General features: G+C 47.6%; 1 pseudogene; it reads left to right on the top strand.

Moving 5' to 3' along the window:
• The window catches only part of LOC115115938 (dmX-like protein 2), a 71,928-nt pseudogene that overhangs the window by 15,592 nt on the left and 31,724 nt on the right, over positions 1-24,612 (top strand).

Below are 24,612 nucleotides of genomic sequence, written 5' to 3'. Positions count from 1 at the left end.
TCTCTCTCTCTCTCTCTCTCTCTCTCTCTCTCTCTCTCTCTCGCCCCTCTCTCCCTCTCGCCGCTCTCACTCTCTTCTTCCCACCTCTCCCCTCATTCTCTCTTTCCATTGAATATTGTCTCCTCCTGTGTCCCTCTCCCTACACCTCTCTATCCCCCCTCTCCTTCTGTCTGTGCCATTAACAGCAGCTTAACTACCAGTGGAGAAAGACAGGACAGTTCTTCCTAAATGCTATCACCTATAACCTGGCCTGGGACCCACAAGGTAACGCCTCCTGACTAACTGCTGTGTGTCTGTGTCTGCGTGTACAGTAAGTATCTGTTTGTAACTGTCACATGCGGCGAATACAACAGGTGTAGTAGACCTCACTGTGACATTCTTACTTACAAGCCCTTAACCAACAATGCAGTTTAAAGAATACAACAGGTGTAGTAGACCTCACTGTGACATTCTTACTTACAAGCCCTTAACCAACAATGCAGTTTAAAGAAAAATAAGAGTAAAGAAAATATTTACTAAATAAACTAAAGTCCAAATAAATAAATAAATAATAATAATAATGAGGAGGCCATATAAAGGGGGTACCGGTACCAAGTCAATGTGTGGGGAACAGGTAACCATGTAGCTGTTTAACCATGTGTATGTGTCCTGTAGGGAACCGTATTCTGGCAGCTACAGAGCACCTGCAGCTGTGGGCCCCTCCGTCAGCAGACACACTGATAGAGGAGGAGGATGGACCCGTGACCGATGACAAACCTCACCCTGCCCTCAACGACTGGAAGTGTGTTTGGCAGTGCAAGTGAGTGACAGGAGCTGTGTGTGGTGCTTTTCAAGTGTTTAGTAGACATCAGGCCTGTAGACCGTTAGAGCTCTTTAAAGGTAGTCAGCAACATGACGTAGTGGACACATCAGGCCTGTAGACATATCAGGCCTGTAGACCGTTAGAGCTCTTTAAAGGTAGTCAGCAACATGACGTAGTGGACACATCAGGCCTGTAGACCGTTAGAGCTCTTTAAAGGTAGCCAGCAACATGACGTAGTGGACACATCAGGCCTGTAGACCGTTAGAGCTCTTTAAAGGTAGTCAGCAACATGACGTAGTGGACACATCAGGCCTGTAGACATATCAGGCCTGTAGACCGTTAGAGTTCTTTAAAGGTAGTCAGCAACATGACGTAGTGGACACATCAGGCCTGTAGACCGTTAGAGCTCTTTAAAGGTAGTCAGCAACATGACGTAGTGGACACATCAGGCCTGTAGACATATCAGGCCTGTAGACCGTTAGAGCTCTTTTAAAGGTAGTCAGCAACATGACGTAGTGGACATATCAGGCCTGTAGACCGTTAGAGCTTTTTAAAGGTAGTCAGCAACATGACGTAGTGGACACATCAGGCCTGTAGACCGTTAGAGCTCTTTTAAAGGTAGTCAGCAACATGACGTAGTGGACATATCAGGCCTGTAGACCGTTAGAGCTCTTTAAAGGTAGTCAGCAACATGACGTAGTGGACACATCAGGCCTGTAGACCGTTAGAGCTTTTAAAGGTAGTCAGCAACATGACGTAGTGGACACATCAGGCCTGTAGACCGTTAGAGCTCTTTAAAGGTAGTCAGCAACATGACGTAGTGGACATATCAGGCCTGTAGACCGTTAGAGCTCTTTAAAGGTAGTCAGCAACATGACGTAGTGGACACATCAGGCCTGTAGACCGTTAGAGCTCTTTAAAGGTAGTCAGCAACATGACGTAGTTGACATATCAGGCCTGTAGACCGTTAGAGCTCTTTAAAGGTAGTCAGCAACATGACGTAGTGGACATATCAGGCCTGGAGACCGTTAGAGCTCTTTAAAGGTAGTCAGCAACATGACATAGTGGACACATCAGGCCTGTAGACACATCAGGCCTGTAGACCGATCAGGCCTGTAGACCGTTAGAGCTTTTTAAAGGTAGTCAGCAACATGACGTAGTGGACACATCAGGCCTGTAGACCGTTAGAGCTCTTTTAAAGGTAGTCAGCAACATGACGTAGTGGATATATCAGGCCTGTAGACCGTTAGAGCTCTTTAAAGGTAGTCAGCAACATGACGTAGTGGACACATCAGGCCTGTAGACCGTTAGAGCTCTTTTAAAGGTAGTCAGCAACATGACGTAGTGGACATATCAGGCCTGTAGACCGTTAGAGCTCTTTAAAGGTAGTCAGCAACATGACGTAGTGGACACATCAGGCCTGTAGACCGTTAGAGCTTTTAAAGGTAGTCAGCAACATGACGTAGTGGACACATCAGGCCTGTAGACCGTTAGAGCTCTTTAAAGGTAGTCAGCAACATGACGTAGTGGACATATCAGGCCTGTAGACCGTTAGAGCTCTTTAAAGGTAGTCAGCAACATGACGTAGTGGACACATCAGGCCTGTAGACCGTTAGAGCTCTTTAAAGGTAGTCAGCAACATGACGTAGTTGACATATCAGGCCTGTAGACCGTTAGAGCTCTTTAAAGGTAGTCAGCAACATGACGTAGTGGACATATCAGGCCTGGAGACCGTTAGAGCTCTTTAAAGGTAGTCAGCAACATGACATAGTGGACACATCAGGCCTGTAGACACATCAGGCCTGTAGACCGATCAGGCCTGTAGACCGTTAGAGCTCTTTAAAGGTAGTCAGCAACATGACTTAGATGTAGAAAGTAAACAGTATAGTGGGTAAATGCAGAAATCCCTCCGCCATTTCCTGGTCGCTAAAATTCTAATAGTTTGCCTAAATTCAGTTTGTGACAAAAAAAAGCAAGTATAGTGTCGAGTCATTGTACCATCTAAACAGCTGTAAAATATATTTTACATAACCAAAGATATTCTATTTTCAGCTGCTTGAAGCTGGTGTACAGAACCGAAAGTAAAAGTTAAGCACAGGAAGCATATAAAACAGATCTACCGTTTCTTAGACTTGCTTTCAATGAGAATGACATATCTTTAACTCATATTTCTATGTTAATTTAGTGGACTTATCCAAAAAGTGACATTGCAGCTTTAAAGGTAGACTCAGCGAAATGATGTAGATGCAGAACGTAAACAGCATAATGGGTACATTTCTGCAGTGACTGCGCCTGGCAACGTCATTTAACTGAGTACCTTTTAAAACAGGGAGATGTTTGACACATAAACAGCGATAAGCAGCTGATACTGACTCAGCATGTTGGTGTGTGACTGTCCTGGAATGGGGAAGTGAGTGTGAAAGGGTTTCCCAACATGTCAGTCAGTCAGTCTACTGAAAGCACCCGGTCAGAGCTCCTAGTCTGTGGTTGGTGTGTGACTGTCCTGGAATGGGGAAGTGAGTGTGAAAGGGTTTCCCAACATGTCAGTCAGTCTACTGAAAGCACCCGGTCAGAGCTCCTAGTCTGTGGTTGGTGTTTGTGTTCTCTGTGCTCTCCTCGTGATCTACAACTGTTCACTGTCTTTATCCGTTTAACTCTCATTGTCATTCAAATGTACAGCTAACTGTCAAAATAAAACAAACACCTGAGAAAATGAGGGATACAAAGTAAATTGAAAGCAGGTGCTTCCACACAGGTGTGGTTCCTGAGTTAATTAAGCAATTAACATCCCATCATGCTTAGGGTCATGTATAAAAATGCTGGGCGGGACATTATTTTGGCTACCATGGCTATGACCCATAGGATGACAATGCCCCCATCCACAGAGCACGAGTGGTCACTGAATGGTTTGGTCACTGAATGGTTTGGTCACTGAATGGTTTGGTCACTGAATGGTTTGATGAGCATGAAAACGATGTAAACCAGATATCATGGCCGTCTCAGACACCAGATCTCAACACAATTGAACACTTATGAGAGATTCTGGAGCAGCACCTGAGACGGCGTTTTTCATCACCATCAATAAAACATCAAATGATGGAATTGTACATAAACAAACGTTCAATATTAAAATCAAGTCATGTATTGAAAAAGTGTAAAATGGGGAAGCACCTTTTTGAGGTAAAAACTGTAAACATTATGTTGTGGAAGAAGTGAGTGGTGTTTGCTGTTTTACTGAGTTTCCCATAGAGAAGTGAAAGCAGCTGAACTGTTGCTCTCTATCTCTCTGTCTATCTCTCTCCCTCTCTCTCTGTCTATCTCTCTCTCCCTGTCTGTCTCTCTCTCCCTGTCTGTCTCTCTCTCTCTCTCTCTCTCTCTCTCTCTCTCTCTCTCTCTCTCTCTCTCTGTCTATCTCTCTCTCCCTGTCTCTCTCCCTCCCTGTCTGTCTCTCTCTCTCTCTGTCTGTCTGTCTGTCTGTCTGTCTGTCTGTCTGTCTGTCTGTCTGTCTGTCTGTCTGTCTGTCTGTCTGTCTGTCTCTGTCTCTGTCTCTGTCTCTGTCTCTGTCTCTGTCTCTCTGTCTGTGTCTGTGTCTCTGTGTCTCTCCCCCTCTCCAGGACTGCTATGTCTGTTCACATCACCAAGTGGTCTCCTGATGGGGAATACTTTGCAACAGCCGGCAAGGTACACTCACTCGAAAGCTAACATTTTACAGGCCTTATCTTGTTTCCATATACTGTCAATATCCCAATCATGTCATACATGTTTTCTACTTCCTCATGTTGATTCTCCTGTAACACCTGTAGAGTAATAAACACATAGTAATGTGCCATCTGGACTTTGTGAAAGCTTATTCAGGATCAAGTGTAGCCATTGTGCTTGGTACTGCACTAACCATTGCGTGTGTGTGTCTATCTCACCTGTGTGTTTCTCTGTCCAGGATGACTGTCTGTTGAAGGTGTGGTACCCCACCACTGGGTGGCGCTCTGCTGTGGTGCTCCCAGACCTCCCAGATAAGAAAGGCCCTCAGGTCCACTTCTCCTTTATATACCTGGCCCACCCCCGCTCTGTCACCGGCCTGTCCTGGAGGAAGACCAGCAAATACATGCCCAAGTCAGAACACACACACACACACACACACAAACACACACACACATTTTAAATGGAGAAAAAACATAAGTCAAGCTGATTGTAAATTCTAATGGAAAGATTTTGGGCTTTACTAAACTGTCAATCGTCAATGTAAAATGATGTTCTGTGTGTCTCTCATTCTCCCTCTTGCTCCCCCTGCCTCTGCTCTCCAGGGGTAGTGTGTGTAATGTGTTGTTGACGTCGTGTGAGGACGGTGTGTGTAGGTTGTGGTCTGAGACGGTGCTGCCAGAGGACAGTATCCTGGGTGGTCAGATCACTGAGAACACATACAGCTCCAGCCTGCCAGGCCTGGGGGGCAAGGACAAGATACAGCACGCCCTGGAGGTAAAGACAACACAGTACATGCACACACACACATGCACACACACACACACATGCACACACACACAGACATGCACACACACACACATGCACACACACACACACACACCCGTAAACTCGTACGCACACACACGCACACACGCACACACATGCACACACACACATACACATGCACACACACACACACACCTGTAAACTCGTACACACACACACACATATGCACACACACAAAATGTGTTCTTCAAACAAACTTTGTGGTTGTCATTTTGAATGTACACTTTATTCGTTAGTCATTTTAAAAAGGCACAAAGATGTAGAACAGATTGATATTGTTGGATTTTAGCTTGAAATCTACTTATTCATGTTAGCATACGAGAACTTATTGATGACTTTACGTGTATAATGAATGTATATGTATAATGAATGTATATGTATAATGAATGTATATGTGGGGGTCACTGGAAGGTGGATAAGAACTAGGTGTGTGGAAAGTTACTGAATGAGACAAGAGGGGGAGGCAGGACATTTACATTCTGTCTAACATGTTATTGTTAAATCTCATGGATCCTATGGAGGGAGGCAAAGGGTAACAGTCTGGTTTCAGTCACTGATAAGGTAGGACAGCCGTGGAGGAGGGAGGAATTTGACCCGAGGTCAGATGAGGTGACAAGGAACAGTCCTATTACACACAATGACTACAACAATAAGAGGAACCAATTAAGTTCCTGACTAGCAACAGAGATGGATTACCTGTCTAGATGTCAAGGAGTTGACTCCTCCTAGTAGGAGGGTATAAATATATGTGCTTGGTAAACAAGTCTTTGTCTTTGCAGCTGTTTGACCCAGTGGCGGAGTAAACTTGTTTTGAGATTTTTTCCTAGTGATTCGTTTGAGTTTGTACTCTGTTTGTTTAGAACCTAACAGTATGAAGGGCATCAATAACATGATGCTTCTCTATCTGTCCCACCTCCTGCCCTGTCATTGTCCTCTCATTGTCCAGTCGATGAGCCACCTGAAGCACCTGCGTCGTGGTCGTCGGAGGTCGTCTGCTCTGGTGTCTCACACTGAGTTGCTGCCGTCTCAGATGGGGACCCACGAGACACACACACACCGCCACATCTCTCACCACGCTAACGCTCTCTGTCATTTCCACATCTCTGCCAGCATCAACCCTGCCACGGGTACGTAGATCACACACACACCGCCACATCTCTCACCACGCTAACGCTCTCTGTCATTTCCACATCTCTGCCAGCATCAACCCTGCCACGGGTACGTAGATCACACACACACCGCCACATCTCTCACCACGCTAACGCTCTCTGTCATTTCCACATCTCTGCCAGCATCAACCCTGCCACGGGTACGTAGATCACACACACACCGCCACATCTCTCACCACGCTAACGCTCTCTGTCATTTCCACATCTCTGCCAGCATCAACCCTGCCACGGGTACGTAGATCACACACACATCACACACTGCATCAGACATACATATACACTTATACACAAGTCAGAAGTTTACATACACTTAGGTTGGGGTCATTAAAACTCGTTTTTCAACCACTCCACAAATTTCTTGTTAACAAGTTATGGCAAGTCGGTTAGGACATCTACTTTGTGCATGACACAAGTAATTTTTCCAACAATTGTTTACAGACATTATTTCACTTATAATTCAATGTATCACAACTCCAGTGGGTCAGAAGTTTACATACACTAAGTCGACTGTGCCTTTAAACAGCTTGGAGAATTCCAGAAAATGATGTCATGGCTTTAGAAGCTGCTGATAGGCTAATTGACATAATTTGAGTCAATTGGAGGTGTACCTGTGGATGTATTTCAAGGTCTACCTTCAAACTCAGTGCCTCTTTGCTTGACATCATGGGAAAGTCTAAAGAAATCAGCCAAGACTTCAGAAAATAAATTGTAGACATCTACAAGTCTGGTTCATCCTTGGGAGCAATTTCCAAACACCTGAAGGAACCACGTTCATCTGTACAAACAATAGTACGTATAAACAGTATAAACAAGTATAAACACCATGGGACCACGCAGCCGTCATACCGCTCAGGAAGGAGAAGCGTTCTGTCTCCTAGAGATGAACGTACTTTGGTGCAAAAAGTGCAAATCAATCCCAGAACAACAGCAAAGGACGTTGTGAAGATGCTGGAGGAAACGGGTACAAAGGTATCTATATCCACAGTACAACGAGTCCTACACTGGGGCAAAAAAGTATTTAATCAGCCACCAGTTGTGCAAGTTCTCCCACTTAAAAAGATTAGAGAGGCCTGTAATTTTCATCATAGGTACACTTCAACTATGACAGACAAAATGAGAAAAAAAAATCCAGAAAATCACATTGTAGGACTTTTAATGAATTTATGTGCAAATTATGGTGGAAAATAAGTATTTGGTCAATAACAAAAGTTTATCTCAATACTTTGTTATATGCCATTTGTTGGCAATGACAGAGGTCAAATGTTTTCTGTAAGTCTTCACAAGGTTTTCACACACTGTTGCTGGTATTTTGGCCCATTCCTCCATGCAGATCTCCTCTAGAGCAGTGATGTTTTGGGGCTGGTGCTGGGCAACACGGACTTTCAACTCCCTCCAAAGATTTTCTATGGGGTTGAGATCTGGAGACTGGCTAGGCCACTCCAGGACCTTGAAATGCTTTTTACGAAACCACTCCGTTGCCCGGGCGATGTGTTTGGGATTATTGTCATGCTGAAAGACCCAGCCACGTTTCATCTTCAATGCCCTTGCTGATGGAAGGAGGTTTTCACTCAATCTCACGATACATGGCCCCATTCATTCTTTCCTTTACACGGATCAGTCATCCTGGTCCCTTTGCAGAAAAACAGTCCCAAAGCATGATCTTTCCACCCCCATGCTTCACAGTAGGTATGGTGTTCTTTGGATACAACTCAGCATTCTTTGTCCTCCAAACACGACAAGTTGAGTTTTTACCAAAAAGTTAGATTTTGGTTTCATCTGAACATATGACATTCTCCCAATCTTCTTCTGGATCATCCAAATGCTCTCTAGCAAACTTCAGACGGGCCTGGGCATGTACTGGCTTAAACAGGGGGACACGTCTGGCACTGCAGGATTTGAGTCCCTGGCGGTGTAGTGTGTTACTGATGGTAGGCTTTGTCTCAGCTCTCTGCAGGCCATTCACTAGGTCCCCCTGTGTGGTTCTGGGATTTTTGCTCACCGTTCTTGTGATCATTTTGACCCCACGGGGTGAGATCTTGCGTGGAGCCCCAGAACGAGGGAGATTATCAGTGGTCTTGTATGTCTTCCATTTCCTAATAATTGCTCCCACAGTTGATTTCTTCAAACCAAGCTGCTTACCTATTGCAGATTCAGTCTTCCCAGCCTGGTGCAGGTCTACAATTTTGTTTCTGGTGTCCTTTGACAGCTCTTTGGTCTTGGCCATAGTGGAGTTTGGAGTGTGACTGTTTGATAAAAAAGCCAGACTTCAGTTTGCAGCTGCCCTACATGGGGACAAAAGATTGTACTTTTTGGAGAAATGTCCTCTGGTCTGATGAGACAAAAATAGGACTGTTTGACCATAATGACCATCTTTACGTTTGGAGGAAAAAGAGGGAGGCTTGCAAGCTGAAAAACAACATCCCAACCGTGAAGCACGGGGGTGGCAGCATCATGTTGTGGGGGTGCTTTGTTGCAGGAGGAACTGGTGCACTTCACAAACTAGATGGCATCATGAGGCAGGACAATGATGTGGATATATTGAAGCAACATCACAAGACATCAGTCAGGAAGTTAAAGCTTGGTCACATTGATCTTCCAAATGGACAATGACCCCACACACACACACACTGCATCAGACACACACACACACACACACACACACACACACACACACACACACACACACACACACACACACACACACACACACACACACACTGCATCAGACATACATATACATACAGCTGCACACAAATCACACACACACACTGCCTCAGACATACATATACATACAGCTACACACACAATCTCTCCGTCTCAGGCACACACGCATAAACTGAACTAGCAACGTCAGCCTTAGCTTGTTCCGATATTCCTCCCACATACATAGTAATATCCTGTATCCGCCCCTTTCCTCTCTCTATCCCCCAGACATCCCAGCGGTGCTAGCGGAGTCTGCCGTGTTTACTCCGGAGGACGGGAGTGGAGGAGGAGGGTTTGTGGTCCACTGGCTCAACAACAAGGACCTGTCCTTCACCACCTCCATGGACCTGTTCATGCTGCAGCTCCGCAAGCTCTCAGAACAGCAGCTGGACCAAGCCACCGACGACGCCCTCGACCAGAACGGCTCCCCCATTAAGTTTGACTTTGGTACGCTCTGTTTCAGAAACCCTCAGATCTACATGCTGTATATATAAACTAGTTCTGAGTAGCTGACCCAGTACAAAACTGTTGTAGAGTCGTGAAATACATCTGGGTAATATCAGTCTGTTCCAAGGTATTCTATACACACTAACATATCATACTCTGTCCGTGTCTAACTCCCACCCTCCCTCTCTCTCTCCAGACCTAGATGAGATGTCAGAGAAGGGTTCATCAGAGCATGAGGAGGGTGAGGGTGGTGAAGGCAGCACCAAGGCGTCGTCCCCAGGCTCCAGTAGCTCAGTGCCCCTGCCCTCCATGTTGCTGGAGAGGAAGATGGAGGCGTTAACTCTGGAGTGGAATAAGAGTCCTGACATGCTGTTTACCATCCACCCCACCGACGGGTCCTTCCTGGTCTGGCACGTCAAATACCTGGACGAGTACATCCAGGGGATCTTCAGACAGGTGCAGGTAAGAGGAGACTGCAGCAACACACGCACGGACATGAAGTAACACACATATTGTACATGGACACACACCTACCAGCATTATCCCCACACAAGAGGAAGCAGAGTTCTGCTCCACTCGGACTATTCTCTCTCTCCATCCCCTTTTCTCCAGGTGTCGTTCTCGTCCCGTATCCCGGTGGCGTTCCCTACAGGCGACGCCAACTCCCTGAGTAAGAACATTCTGATGTACGCCTGCTCCTTCTCCAACGTGGATAGCTCCAACGCCGGGGGAGAGCAGGGGACGAGGGCCCGCCGTCTGCCCCGTTCTGCCTCTGCTGGGCTGGGTTCCTCAGCCCTCAGCCTCTCTCTGGGCCAAGCTCCAGGCATCGGCCCTGCTGTCATGATGGTGTCCAAACATGTGGATGGGTCTCTCAATCAGGTGAGAGGGAGAGGCAGACTGTGGCTGTGTCCCAAACCCACCTATTCCCTATGTAGTGCACTCATTTTGACCAGGGCTCATAAGAGTATTAAGGTCCTTACATTCATGCTTAAAAGACAAACTACAACCATATAAAGTACAAAACCAAAAATCTCTCTAATAATGTCATACTGTATGATAAATAATGTATAGACATTTTGTGACTCAAAGTGTTCCTTTCAATCCGTTTCCCTCTCTAGTGGGCGGTGACGTTCGCTGAGCGCTCGGCGTTCTCCAACGTTCTAACGGTGTCTCATACGTTCCGTTACTGCGGTCACCGGTTCCACCTCAACGACCAGGCGTGTCACACCGTCCTCCCCCTACTGCTGACCTCCTCCCACCACAACGCTCTCCTCACCCCCCCCTCCGCCCCCAGCAGCATCGACCTCGACCAGCCACCCACACACACACCTCCCCCCAGAGGACGGCGCAGGTAGGGAGGGAGGAAGGGAGCGTGTGTGTGTGTGTGTCATAGGAGGAAGCAACGAGGACCCTCTAGGACCTCAATGTCTAGAAAGTGTGTGTGTGTTTACAAAATGTTCATGTGAGTGTGTATCAGAAATACGTGTGTGTACATGCCTGCAAGCGTGTGTGTGTAATATAATCTCTGTCTTTGACAATTTGTTGTGTGTATGTGTGTGTGTGTGTGTGTGTGTGTGTGTGTGTGTCACATACACATTTTTTAGACAAACTCATTATCCAGAGAGACTTATAGTAGTGAATGCATACTTTTTCGTACTGGTCGCCCATAGGAATTGAACCCACAACCCTGGTGTTGTAAGCGCCATGCTCTGCCAACTGAGCCACACACTTTGACAAACTCAAACTATGTGTGTGATCCCCCAGGAAGCAGCTGCGTAACGCGGCCACCAGGACGTTCCATGACCCGAACGCCATCTACAGTGAGCTGATTCTGTGGAGGGTGGACCACATAGGACCCCTGTCCTGCACTGGAGGAGTGTCAGAGCTGGCCCGAATCAACTCTCTGCACACATCAGCCTTCTCCAATGTAGCATGGCTGCCTACCCTTGTACCCAGCTCTGTGCTAGGTTAGCACACACACACACACACTGCTGGAGGATGTACAGTGGGGAGACCCAGTATTTGATACACTGCTGTGCAATAAATGCACATTGATTACTTAAAAATCATACAATATGATTTTCTGGATTTTTGTTTTAGATTCCGTCTCTCACAGTTGAAGTGTACCTATGACAAAAATGACAGACCTCTACATGCTTTGTAAGTAGGAAACACTGTCGATTTTGCAGGTTATCAAAAACTTGTTCTCCCCACTGTATATAATGTATAACTGTTGTTCAGACAAGGTACTGGTGAAGTACTCAATGATTGTCAAGGGGTGGTTTGGAGACACCTGTAGTGCTTCAAGTTGAAGTTGTAATTGTATTGGGCTTTTCTACTAACTACATGCAGAACCTTACTCAGAGTGCTCACATTTAAACAGCATCTCTCTCCCCTCTATCTCCAGGTACATACTGTAACAGAACAGCATCTCTCTCCCCTCTATCTCCAGGTACATACTGTAACAGAACAGCATCTCTCTCCCCTCTATCTCCAGGTACATACTGTAACAGAACAGCATCTCTCTCCCTTCTATCTCCAGGTACATACTGTAACAGAACAGCATCTCTCTCCCCTCTATCTCCAGGTACATACTGTAACAGAACAGCATCTCTCTCCCCTCTATCTCCAGGTACATACTGTAACAAAAAAACATCTCTCTCCCCTCTATCTCCAGGTACATACTGTAACAAAACAGCATCTCTCTCCCCTCTATCTCCAGGTACATACTGTAACAAAACAGCATCTCTCTCCCCTCTATCTCCAGGTACATACTGTAACAAAACAGCATCACTCTCCCCTCTATCTCCAGGTACATACTGTAACAAAACAGCATCTCTCTCCCCTCTATCTCCAGGTACATACTGTAACAAAACAGCATCACTCTCCCCTCTATCTCCAGGTACATACTGTAACAAAACAGCATCTCTCTCCCCTCTATCTCCAGGTACATACTGTAACAAAACAGCATCTCTCTCCCCTCTATCTCCAGGTACATACTGTAACAAAACAGCATCTCTCTCCCCTCTATCTACAGGTACGTACTGTAACAGAACAGCATCTCTCTCCCCTCTATCTCCAGGTACATACTGTAACAAAACAGCATCTCTCTCCCCTCTATCTCCAGGTACGTACTGTAACAGAACAGCATCTCTCTCCCCTCTATCTCCAGGTACGTACTGTAACAGAACAGCATCTCTCTCCCCTCTATCTCCAGGTACATACTGTAACAAAACAGCATCTCTCTCCCCTCTATCTCCAGGTACATACTGTAACAAAACAACATCTCTCTCCCCTCTATCTCCAGGTACATACTGTAACAAAACAGCATCTCTCTCCCCTCTATCTCCAGGTACATACTGTAACAAAACAGCATCTCTCTCCCCTCTATCTCCAGGTACATACTGTAACAGTTCCAGTGCGTGCTTTGTAGCGTCAGATGGTAAGAACTTGCGTCTCTACCAGGCTGTGGTGGACGCCAGGAAACTACTGGACGAACTGTCAGACCCTGAGACCTCAGTAAGTAAACACAGAGACACACACACACACGTACAGATGTCCTCAGTCAGATTAACAGTGAAATCCTGAGACTGAAGGGGACTGGAACTTTAAAGCTTCAAGATAGCTGGTTAAAGACTCTTAACCTCCCTCCCTCCCTCCCTCCCTCCCTCCCTCCCTCCCTCCCTCCCTCCCTCCCTCCCTCCCTCCCTCCCTCCTCTCCTCCTCATCTCTCCCTCCCTCCTCCCCTCCTCATCTCTCCCTCCCTCCTCTCCTCCTCATCTCTCCCTCCCTCCTCTCCTCCTCATCTCTCCCTCCCTCCTCTCCTCCCCATCTCTTCCTCCCTCCTCTCCCCCCATCTCTCCCTCCTCCTCTCCCCCCATCTCTCCCTCCTCCTCTCCCCCTCTATCTCCCCCTCCCTCCCCCCCCTCTCTCTGTCTCTCTCCATAGAAACTAGTAGGAGAGGTATTTAACATAGTGAGCCAGCAGTCGACAGCCAGACCAGGCTGCATCATAGAACTAGATGTCATCACTAACCAGGTAAGAAATACCTATCTGACTGTCTCGTTATCTAAGCAGTAAGTCAAATCAAATGTTATTTGTCACATGTGCCGGATACAACAGGTGTAGACCATACCGTGAAATGCTTACTTACAGGCCCTTAACCACACCTGTCTCTTTATCTAAGCAGTAAGTCAAGAGATCATGCTATATCATTAATCTAGTCACAGGTAAATGGTGGTGCACAGCGGAAGTATTTTACCTAACATATATATGGTAGCTTATCAAAATGTGATTTGTTTTTCAATTGTTTGTGTGTCTTTATAATCTGAGGGACATATGTCCATCTCTCCTTCTCCCCCCTCTGACCCTCTATCTCTCTCAATTCAAATCAAATGGTTTTATTGGCATGGGAAACATATGTTAACATTGAAAAAGCAAGTGAAGTAGATAATATACAAAAGTGAAATAAACAATAACAATGAACAGTAAACATTACACTCACAGAAGTTCCCTCTCCCTCTCTCTCTCTATAGTGTGGATCTACCACCCAGCTCCTTCATGTTTTCCAGGAGGACTTTATTTTGGGGTATACACCTCAGGAGGACCCAGAGCTCTACACTATATCCTACCCTTCTCTCGAGGGTACGGGAGTTTGAAGAGAGGGAGAGGGAGGGAGGGAGGGAGAATTGAGGGTGTGAAAGGATGGACAGAAGAATGGATGGATTTATGAATTGGTTCATGTATGAATGACATGATTAGCCTCAGGAGAACCCAGAGCTCTACACACTGACCTTCCTTCAACTCAGGATGGGATGGATGGATGGATGAGTGGATGGATTGATGAATGAGTGGATGACTGAACTGAAGAACGTGTAAAAGCGTTGTGTTTCTCCTCTCCAGAGTACCACCCTACTCCGTTCTCTGAGAAGTTCTTCCTGGTTGTCATAGAGAAGGACCTGAACATGAACTCTGTGCTGCAGATGTGGCACCTGCACCTCCAGTCCGTACAGGCCTGTGTGGGTGAGTACCTAACCACAACCTAGCCTAACCACAACCGAACCTAGGCCTATGTGGGTGAGTACCTAACCACAACCCAACCTAACCACAACCTAACCTAGGCCTGTGTGGGTGAGTACCTAACCACAACCCAACCTAACCTAGGCCTGTGTGGGTGATATAATACAGTACAATATAATAGAGTACAGTAGACCCCGGTATAATAGAGTACGGTAGACCCCAGTATAATAGAGTACGGTAGACCCCGGTATAATAGAGTACGGTAGACCCCGGTATAATAGAGTACGGTAGAGCCCGGTATAATAGAGTACGGTAGACCCCGGTATAATAGAGTGCGGTAGACCCCGGTATAATAGAGTACGGTAGACCCCGGTATAATAGAGTACGGTAGACCCCGGTATAATAGAGTACGGTAGACCCCGGTATAATAGAGTACGGTAGACCCCGGTATAATAGAGTGCGGTAGACCCCGGTATAATAGAGTGCGGTAGACCCCGGTATAATAGAGTGCGGTAGACCCCGGTATAATAGAGTGCGGTAGACCCCGGTATAAGTATAGAGTGCGGTAGACCCCGGTATAATAGAGTGCGGTAGACCCCGGTATAATAGAGTGCGGTAGACCCCGGTATAATAGAGTGCGGTAGACCCCGGTATAATAGAGTGCGGTAGACCCCGGTATAATAGAGTGCGGTAGACCCCGGTATAATAGAGTGCGGTAGACCCCGGTATAATAGAGTGCGGTAGACCCCGGTATAATAGAGTGCGGTAGACCCCGGTATAATAGAGTGCGGTATAATAGAGTGCGGTAGACCCCGGTATAATAGAGTGCGGTAGACCCCGGTATAATAGAGTGCGGTAGACCCCGGTATAATAGAGTGCGGTAGACCCCGGTATAATAGAGTGCGGTAGACCCCGGTATAATAGAGTGCGGTGGACCCCGGTATAATAGAGTGCGGTGGACCCCGGTATAATAGAGTGCGGTGGACCCAGGTATAATAGAGTGTAATAGAGTGCGGCGGGCCCCGGGGATGTAATAGAGTGCGGCGGGCCCCGGGGATGTAATAGAGTGCGGCGGGCCCCGGGGATGTAATAGAGTGCGGCGGGCCCCGGGGATGTAATAGAGTGCGGCGGGCCCCGGGGATGTAATAGAGTGCGGCGGGCCCCGGGGATGTAATAGAGTGCGGCGGGCCCCGGGGATGTAATAGAGTGCGGCGGGCCCCGGGGATGTAATAGAGTGCGGCGGGCCCCGGGGATGTAATAGAGTGCGGCGGGCCCCGGGGATGTAATAGAGTGCGGCTGGCCCCGGGGGTAATAGAGTGCGGCGGGCCCCGGGGATGTAATAGAGTGCGGCGGGCCCCGGGGATGTAATAGAGTGCGGCGGGCCCCGGGGATGTAATAGATTGCGGCGGGCCCCGGGGATGTAATAGAGTGCGGCGGGCCCCGGGGATGTAATAGAGTGCGGCTGGCCCCGGGTGTAATAGAGTGCGGCGGGCCCCGGTGTAATAGAGTGCGGCGGGCCCCGGTATAACGGCGTAGTGCGGCGGGCCCCGGTATAACGGCGTAGTGCGGCGGGCCCCGGTATAACGGAGTAGTACAGCGCATTAGTATGCACATTGAGGCCTGTCTAGTTTGTATATTGATTGTGTTAAAGATAACGTTTTTTCTCGGTTTGTTTAGATAATATTGTGAACAATAAAGTTTTTCCTCTGTTGTTGAGATGACTATATGAACAATAAAGTTTTCTCTCTCTTTCTCTCTCTGTGTGTTCAGATGATCCGGTCCCAGAGCGGTCTTACCAGTCTCAGCTGACGATCCCGTTCCAACAGAGTACAGCTGACACGTCCCCCTCCCCTCTCCCTCGCTCAGCCTCCACAGCCAACCTGCAGTCAGCCAGCAAACTGATCCTCAGCTCCAAGCTGGTCTGTAGCCACCGCCTGGACCTGCCTGTTGGGGTGGAGGTGACCAGAGCTACGCCCTCCGCAGGTACGAGAGGATATACACACACATATATATACATACATATACCCTCCACAGGTACGGGTGGATATACACACACACACACACACACACACATTTATATACATACATATACCCTCCGCAGGTACGGGAGATATACACACACACATATATATATATATATATACCCTCCGCAGGTACGGGTGGATATACACACACACATACATATATATACATACATATACCCTCCACAGGTACGGGTGGATATACACACACACACACACACACACACACACACACATATATACATACATATACCCTCCGCAGGTACGGGTGGATATACACACATATATATATATATATATACATACATATACCCTCCACAGGTACGGGTGGATATACACACACACACACACACACATATATATACATACATATACCCTCCGCAGATACAGGTGGATACACACACACATATATATATACATACATATACCCTCCACAGGTAGACTAATAACTTTACTTTTACATATTTGTAAAAACAGTCCAAATGTAATATATTCCAAAGTAAAAGTTGTAAAACCAACAGCACATCATAGAAAATTGAAACATCTCACAAGCCAGGGACTGGATCCTAACTATTTATTATGCCATTGTCCTCCATGTCTCTGTCTTCAAGTCATCTGAGTTAGTCTGATTCTTTTGTAACAGTTCTTCTATACTGTCTCTCTCCAGGTCACCTGAGTTCGTCATCCATCTACCCTGTGTGTCTGGCCCCCTACCTGATCGTCACCACCTGCTCGGACTCCCGCGTCCGTTTCTGGCGCTGCTCTGTGGAGGGGGGAGAGACAGCCCTGGGGTGTGAGGAGGGGGAGAACAGGATCTATCACTGGGAGCCTTGGGCTCTACTCAACGAGGAGGAGGATAACAACAGTGCTGTGTGTGTCCCGGGACGTCCTGTAGCCGTGTCCTGTTCCTACACTGGACGACTGGCTGTCTCCTTCAAACAGCCCCGGCCTGGACACATCCCGGGACAGGTAGGACAGGACTTTTACTGTACACTCCACTCAAGTTAATGGCTCATTGGATTAGTGCATATTCTGTTTACGTACAGTGTAGTTCACCTGTCCGAATTCAAGCACATTGCTTTTCATTTCTTGCCCTGAGGAATGTGAAACATACAGTATCTTTATCAGTCATTTTGTAGGTTTTACCTGAAGTGGTTGTGCTTCTGTCTCTAGATATGGTTTTGGATGAGACCATCCGATGACTAAAATGTACAATACTTCATTGTTCATTTTCCCTCAGACAGTGTTTTTGCATTTAACCTGCCGGTTGAATAAGTGTGTACCTTCCTCCTTCCCTCCCTCTCTCCAGAGCCATGGTCCAGCAGGGGACTTCTCCATGCACGTGTCCATCTTTGAGTGTGAGTCTACAGGGGGGTCTGAGTGGGTGTTGGAGCAGACTCTCCATCTGGATGACTTCACTAGGCCCTCCTCTACCCTGGACCCCAGAGTCAGTGTAGACTCCAACCTCTTTGTGTACAGCAGGTACTGGTGGGGTGTGTGTGTATGTAAGTGTGTGCATGTCTCTAAAATTACTAACCCCCTCTCTCTCTCTGTAGGTCTGACCTGTACATGAGTCGCGACCACCACACTCCCAACATCAAACACTATGTCCACCTGGACTGGCTGTCCAAAGAGGATGGGTCTCATATCCTCACGGTGGGGGTGGGATCCAATATCCTCATGTACGGTCGCATCTCGGGCGTGGTCAACGAACAGACCTCAAGCAAGGACGGGGTGGCGATCATCACCCTACCTCTAGGGGGCAGCATCAAACAGGTACACGCTCACACACACACACACACACACACACACACACACACACACACACACACCCCCCAAAGTCAGGATCAAACGGGTACTTCCGTAACCTACACTACCTTGTATTCTTCACACATTTATTCTACTGTGTGTTGCTGGTACATCTGCTGTTTGTTAGCATGTGGTTCTGTATGTGTTGTGTATGCTGCAAAATGACTTGCCTCTCTGAGTACAATCAACTTTTCAAGCCTGCCTAGTCAGACTCCTTGCTTCAGGCCAAACGCCACGCCCACAGACGCTAGTTTCTTCTCCACAATGAGTCTGGATCTGAGTCCCTCCCTGACCCTTCACCGAATGGGGCAGTGATTGGTCCAGAAACCCATTGGTATTCCGCCAGTGTGTAAAGCAGTGGTTTGAAAATGTGTCATTGGCTTTGATACTCTGATTGGTTAGCCCCTCGTGCCCATCCTCACAACAAACAACTTCAATGTTGTCAGTCTGACTAAAGTACTGCATGTAGTGAACGAGAATTTAGGGTGAGACTACTCTCTGACTACCCAAATGGCACCCTATTCCCTAATTGGTGCACTACTTTTGACCAGAGCCTAATGACTACACTATAAAGCTTCTGGATAATAAACATGATGATTATTATAATAATAATGATTATTATTACCCCCCTGCATCCCTAATCTAATGTGAAACAGGGTATCCGTTCACGCTGGATCCTGCTGCGCACTGTGGACCTGCTCTCCTCTGTAGACGGCACCCCCTCCCTGCCCGTGTCCCTGTCCTGGGTGAGGGACGGCATCCTGGTGGTGGGTATGGACTGTGAGATGCACGTGTACGCCCAGTGGCGCCAGGACCGCAAGCCCGGCGAGGCCGAGGGGGACAGCCTCTCCTCTGAAGATAACGTCGCCGGGGGGGTTGGAGGGAGTGGGGGGCCGACGGCCACCAATGCAACCACGGGGGGATCCTCGTTGGCGTTCAAGGGGCGCCCCCGGTCCAAGAGTGTGTTTGAGGGCAACGTGGCAATCGACGAGGCTCTCCAGGCGCCGGCAGGGCTGCAGGAGGGGGGTCTGTTCGAGGCAGCCCACTCCCTGTCCCCCACCCTGCCTCAGTACCATCCAACACAGCTGCTGGAGCTCATGGACCTGGGGAAGGTCCGCCGCGCCAAGGTGGGTCTGACTGACTGGTCTGGGTGGATGGGTGTCTGTCTGGGTGGATGGGTGTCTGTCTGGGTGGATGGGTGTCTGTCTGGGTGGATGGGTGTCTGTCTGGGTGGATGGGTGTCTGTCTGGGTGGATGGGTGGATGGGTGTCTGTCTGGGAGTGTTGGATGTCTGTCTGGGAGTGTTGGGTGTCTGTCTGGGTGGATGGGTGTCTGTCTGGGAGTGTTGGGTGTCTGTCTGGGAGTGTTGGGTGTCTGTCTGGGTGGATGGGTGTCTGGGTGGATGGGTGTCTGTCTGGGTGGATGGGTGTCTGTCTGGGTGGATGGGAGTCTGTCTGGGAGTGTTGGGTGTCTGTCTGGGAGTTTTGGGTGTCTGTCTGGGAGTCTTGGGTGTCTGTCTGGGAGTGTTGGGTGTCTGTCTGGGTGGATGGGTGTCTGTCTGGGAGTGTTGGGTGTCTGTCTGGGAGTGATGGGTGTCTGTCTGGGTGGATGGGTGTCTGTCTGGGTGGATGGGTGTCTGTCTGGGTGGATGGGTGTCTGTCTGGGTGGATGGGTGTCTGTCTGGGTGGATGGGTGTCTGTCTGGGAGTGTTTGGTGTCTGTCTGGGAGTGTTGGGTGTCTGTCTGGGAGTGTTGGGTGTCTGTCTGGGAGTGTTGGGTGTCTGTCTGGGAGTGTTGGGTGTCTGTCTGGGAGTGTTGGGTGTCTGTCTGGGAGTGTTGGGTGTCTGTCTGGGTGGATGGGTGTCTGTCTGGGAGTGTTGGGTGTCTGTCTGGGAGTGATGGGTGTCTGTCTGGGTGGATGGGTGTCTGTCTGGGAGTGATGGGAGTCTGTCTGGGAGTGATGGGTGTCTGTCTGGGAGTGATGGGTGTCTGTCTGGGAGTGATGGGTGTCTGTCTGGGAGTGATGGGTGTCTCTGGGTGGATGGGTGTCTGTCTGGGTGAATGGGTGTCTGTCTGGGAGTGTTGGGCGTCTGTCTGGGTGGATGGGTGTCTGTCTGGGAGTGTTGGGTGTCTGGCTGGGTGGATGGGTGTCTGGCTGTGTGTGTTGGTGGATGGATGAATAGATGGCTGTGTGTATGGGTGGATGGATGTCTGGCTGGGTGTGTTGGTGGATGGATGAATAGATAGCTGGTTGGCTGTCTGTCTGGGTGGATGGGTGGGGTGGATGAATGTCTGGTTGGCTGTCTGTCTGGTGGGTCTGGGTGGATGGGTGGGGTGGATGAATGGCTGTCTGTCTGATTGGTTGGTGGGCTGGCTGGTTGGCTGCTTGCATGGCTGGCTGGCTGTTTGTCCATCTGCCTGTCCACTTATATAAATGTTTGCAACCAAGATACATTTATTTAAGTGACCAGACAACTTCTTGAGTAGTAATAGAATGTCATGATGATGATGACAACAACATGGCTACTGTAATTATGATGACAACACCATGGCTACTGTAATTATGATGACAACACCATGGCTACTGTAATTATGATGACAACACCATGGCTACTGTAATTATGATGACAATGATGCCGTCAATGACTATATTAATGTCTCTGACACGGATGAGGAAGATGGTTATTCTTCTTCTTCAGGCCATCCTGTCCCACCTGGTGAAATGTATCGCTGGGGAGGTTGCTGTGGTGAGGGACGTGGAGGCAGGTGAGGGTGGAACCAGACGCCACCTGTCCCGGACAATCAGTGTGAGCGGCAGTACGGCTAAAGACACCATCGTGGCCGGCCGCGACGGGGGACGAGATTACACAGAAATCAACTCCATTCCCCCTCTACCCCTCTACGCTCTTCTCTCTGCTGACCTGGACACCTCCTATAAGGGAGGAGAGGAGGGGGCGAAGGGAGGCAAGGTGTCCGAGGTAGAGGGGGCGAGGAAGACAGGAGGAGATCAGTACACAGATCTGTTCCAGGTAAGAGGATTCAGGTTTTAGCTGGATGTTTCAGTGACACATACAGATGTTTAATTTTTCATAGAATCATACTTCCTAAGTGTGTAGATGCTCAACAGATTCTTCAATTTGCTTCTGTTGGTTTATTTTCTATTGTATAATGTTGATATTCTGTCTTACCTAAAGACAAGATATGCAGTAAATGTTTGTTGGAACCATGTGACCCCCTCCATGTGTTAACCTTTGGGTCCAGATGTAATCTTGTTCTCTGTTATACCCAAATCAATAATCAATCAAGCATCTAGTGATTGTATGTCTCCCTCCCTCAGTTGCAGGCTGTGACGACAGATGACTTTGTGAGCTTCGCTACAGAGAAAGTAGAGAAGAAGTCTAGATTCATCAACCTGTCTCAGTACGGACCCACCTACTTCGGACCAGAACACGCACAGGTTAACAACAACATTTATTTACTTACCAGCTTGTGGATGGTTTAGATGTTATTGTCTGGTTTAATTGTTTGTCAACCAAATATATCGCCTCTGTGATTAATACAGTAATTCTTCTCTGCTAATCTCCCTCCCTCCCTCCCTCCCTCCCTCCCTCCCTCCCTCCCTCCCTCCCTCCCTCCCTCCCTCCCTCCCTCCCTCCCTCCCTCCCTCCCTCCCTCCCTCTCTCCCTCCCTTCTCTCTCTCTCTCTCTCTCTCTCTCTCTCTCTCCATCCTTCCCTCTGTCTCTCCCTCTCCTCTCTCTCTCTCTCTCTCTCTCTCTCTCTCCATCCTTCCCTCTGTCTCTCCCTCCTCGCTCTCTCCCTCCTCCCTCGCTCTCTCTCCCTCCTCGCTCTCTCTCTCCCTCCTCGCTCTCTCCCTCCTCGCTCTCTCCCTCCCTCCTTCTCTCTCCCTCCTTCCCTCTCTCTCTCCCTCCTCTCTCCCTCCTCTCTCGCTCTCTCTCTCCCTTCTCCCTCCTCTCTCTCCCTCTCTCTCTCCTTCCCTCTCTCTCTCCCTCCTCCCTCTCTCTCTCCCTCCAGGTGTTATCTAGTCAGCTGATGCATTCCAGTCTTCCAGGTCTGACCAGGTTGGAACAGATGTTTCTGGTGGCTCTAGCTGATACTGTAGCTACCACCAGTTCAGAGGTCAGCAGCTCCACTGACAAACAGTACACAGGTCAGTCTCAGAGAGAGGGAGGGAGGGTGTCTGTGACTTGGGTCATGTTTTACCTGACCATGGTCTATTAGGCAAAACAAATGGAAATATAATGTAATTAGTCTAGTCAGAGTTGTTCCCTGATTACGTGTTCTTAATGGTTGATATAAACACACACTGACAGTTATCTTTGTCATTTCACCTCCAGTATCAGTCTGTTATAGATGTTATTTAGTCTTTAAGGGGGAAGTGAGAAAGAGACCTTAGCAGGTTGTTCCTCTGTAAAGTAAGCAGAGGGAGAGAAAAAAGGAGAAGGAGAGATTGAGAGGGGAGAGGGAGAGAAGGTTAAAAGGTTCATGGACGAGACACACTAAGACAAAGGACTATGGGGCACATTGAAGTACCATGCTACCATGAACAAGTAGTGCAATATATAGGAAATGGGGTACCATTTAGGGAGGAGGACCAGGCACATAGAGGGGAATACATTTAAAGGGCTGATTCCTAAATCAGTGTTTTCATCTCTTTGTATGGATGGGTAGAGGGGGATGGAGAGGTTCTACATGAACCTTGTAAAACTCAGAAGATTAGTAAAGCTTAAACTAAGTTTATTTACCCGTTGGGCCGTACAGCTGCGTAAGACAAAGACATATTTCCACCAGTGGTCGTGTTTATACCCCAGTTTGCGTGGAGTCTCCTCCTTCCCTCTAAACAGTACATCTTTATTACTAGGCAGGAAGTTAAGTGATATGGGCCATAAACTGTTCCTTCTCCTTTAAGCTGACCTGACCTGACCTTGACCCCCTTCCTCACTACTCCACAGCTCCACCATTATCAGTGACTACAGTCATGTGATTGCCTCTCCTCTACTCAGCACCTCCCAAAACCCCCTGGCTCCTATCCATCCTTCCTTGACCCCACCATATACATTCCTCCTACAGATACCCATTAACCTCTCTGGGATTGTTCGGGACGCTAGCGCCCCACCTTGCAAACAGCCAGTGAAATTGTAGGGCGCCAAATTCAAAACAACAGAAATCTCATAATTAAAATTCCTCAACCATACAAGTATTTTACACCATTTTAAAAATACACTTCTCGTTAATCCAACCACAGTGTCCGATTTCAAAAAGGCTTTTCAGCGAAAGTAGAACACATCATTATGTTAGGTCAGCAACTAGTCACAGAAAGCATTCAGCCATTTTCCAACCAAAGAGAGGTGTCACAAAAAGCAGAAATATAGATTAAATTAAGCACTAACCTTTGACGATCTTCATCAGATGACACTCCAAGGACTCAATGTTACACAATACATGTATGTTTTGTTCGATCAAGTTCATATTTATATCCAAAACCTCGGTTTACATTGGCGCCATGTTCAGAAATGTCTCCTAAACATCCGGAGAAATTGCAGAGAGCCACATCAAATAAAATAAATACTCATCATAAACTTTGATGAAAGATACATGTTTTACATAGAATTAAAGATGAACTTGTTCTTAATGCAACCGCTTTGTCAGATTTCAAAAAAGCTTTACGGCAAAAGCACAATATTCAATAATCTGAGAATAGCATTCAGCCACAAAAGCAAGCCATACAGTTACCCGCCAAATTGTGGAGTCAACAAAAGTCATAAATAGCATTATAAAGCTTCACTTACCTTTGCTGATCTTCGTCGGAATGCACTCCCAGGTCTCTCACTTCCACAAGAAATGTTTGTTTTGTTCGATTACGTCCATATTTATGTCCAAATACCTCCGTTTTGTTCACGCGTTTAGTTCACTATTCCAAAGGCACAATGCGCAAATGCAAAATCCAGAAGAAAAGTCAAGAGTTCCATTACAGTTTGTAGAAACATGTCAAACGATGTTTACAATCAATCCTTAGGGTCTTTTTATAATAAATCTTCAATAATATTCCAACCCGGATAATAGCGTATTCATGCTCAGTAAACACCTGATTGGCCTCAGCC

Source organism: Oncorhynchus nerka, linkage group LG27 (assembly GCF_034236695.1).
Source record: "Oncorhynchus nerka isolate Pitt River linkage group LG27, Oner_Uvic_2.0, whole genome shotgun sequence".
NCBI lineage: Eukaryota > Metazoa > Chordata > Actinopteri > Salmoniformes > Salmonidae > Oncorhynchus > Oncorhynchus nerka.
The sequence above is the reverse complement of the archived record's forward strand: the minus strand, read 5'-3'. Positions and strand labels throughout refer to the sequence as shown.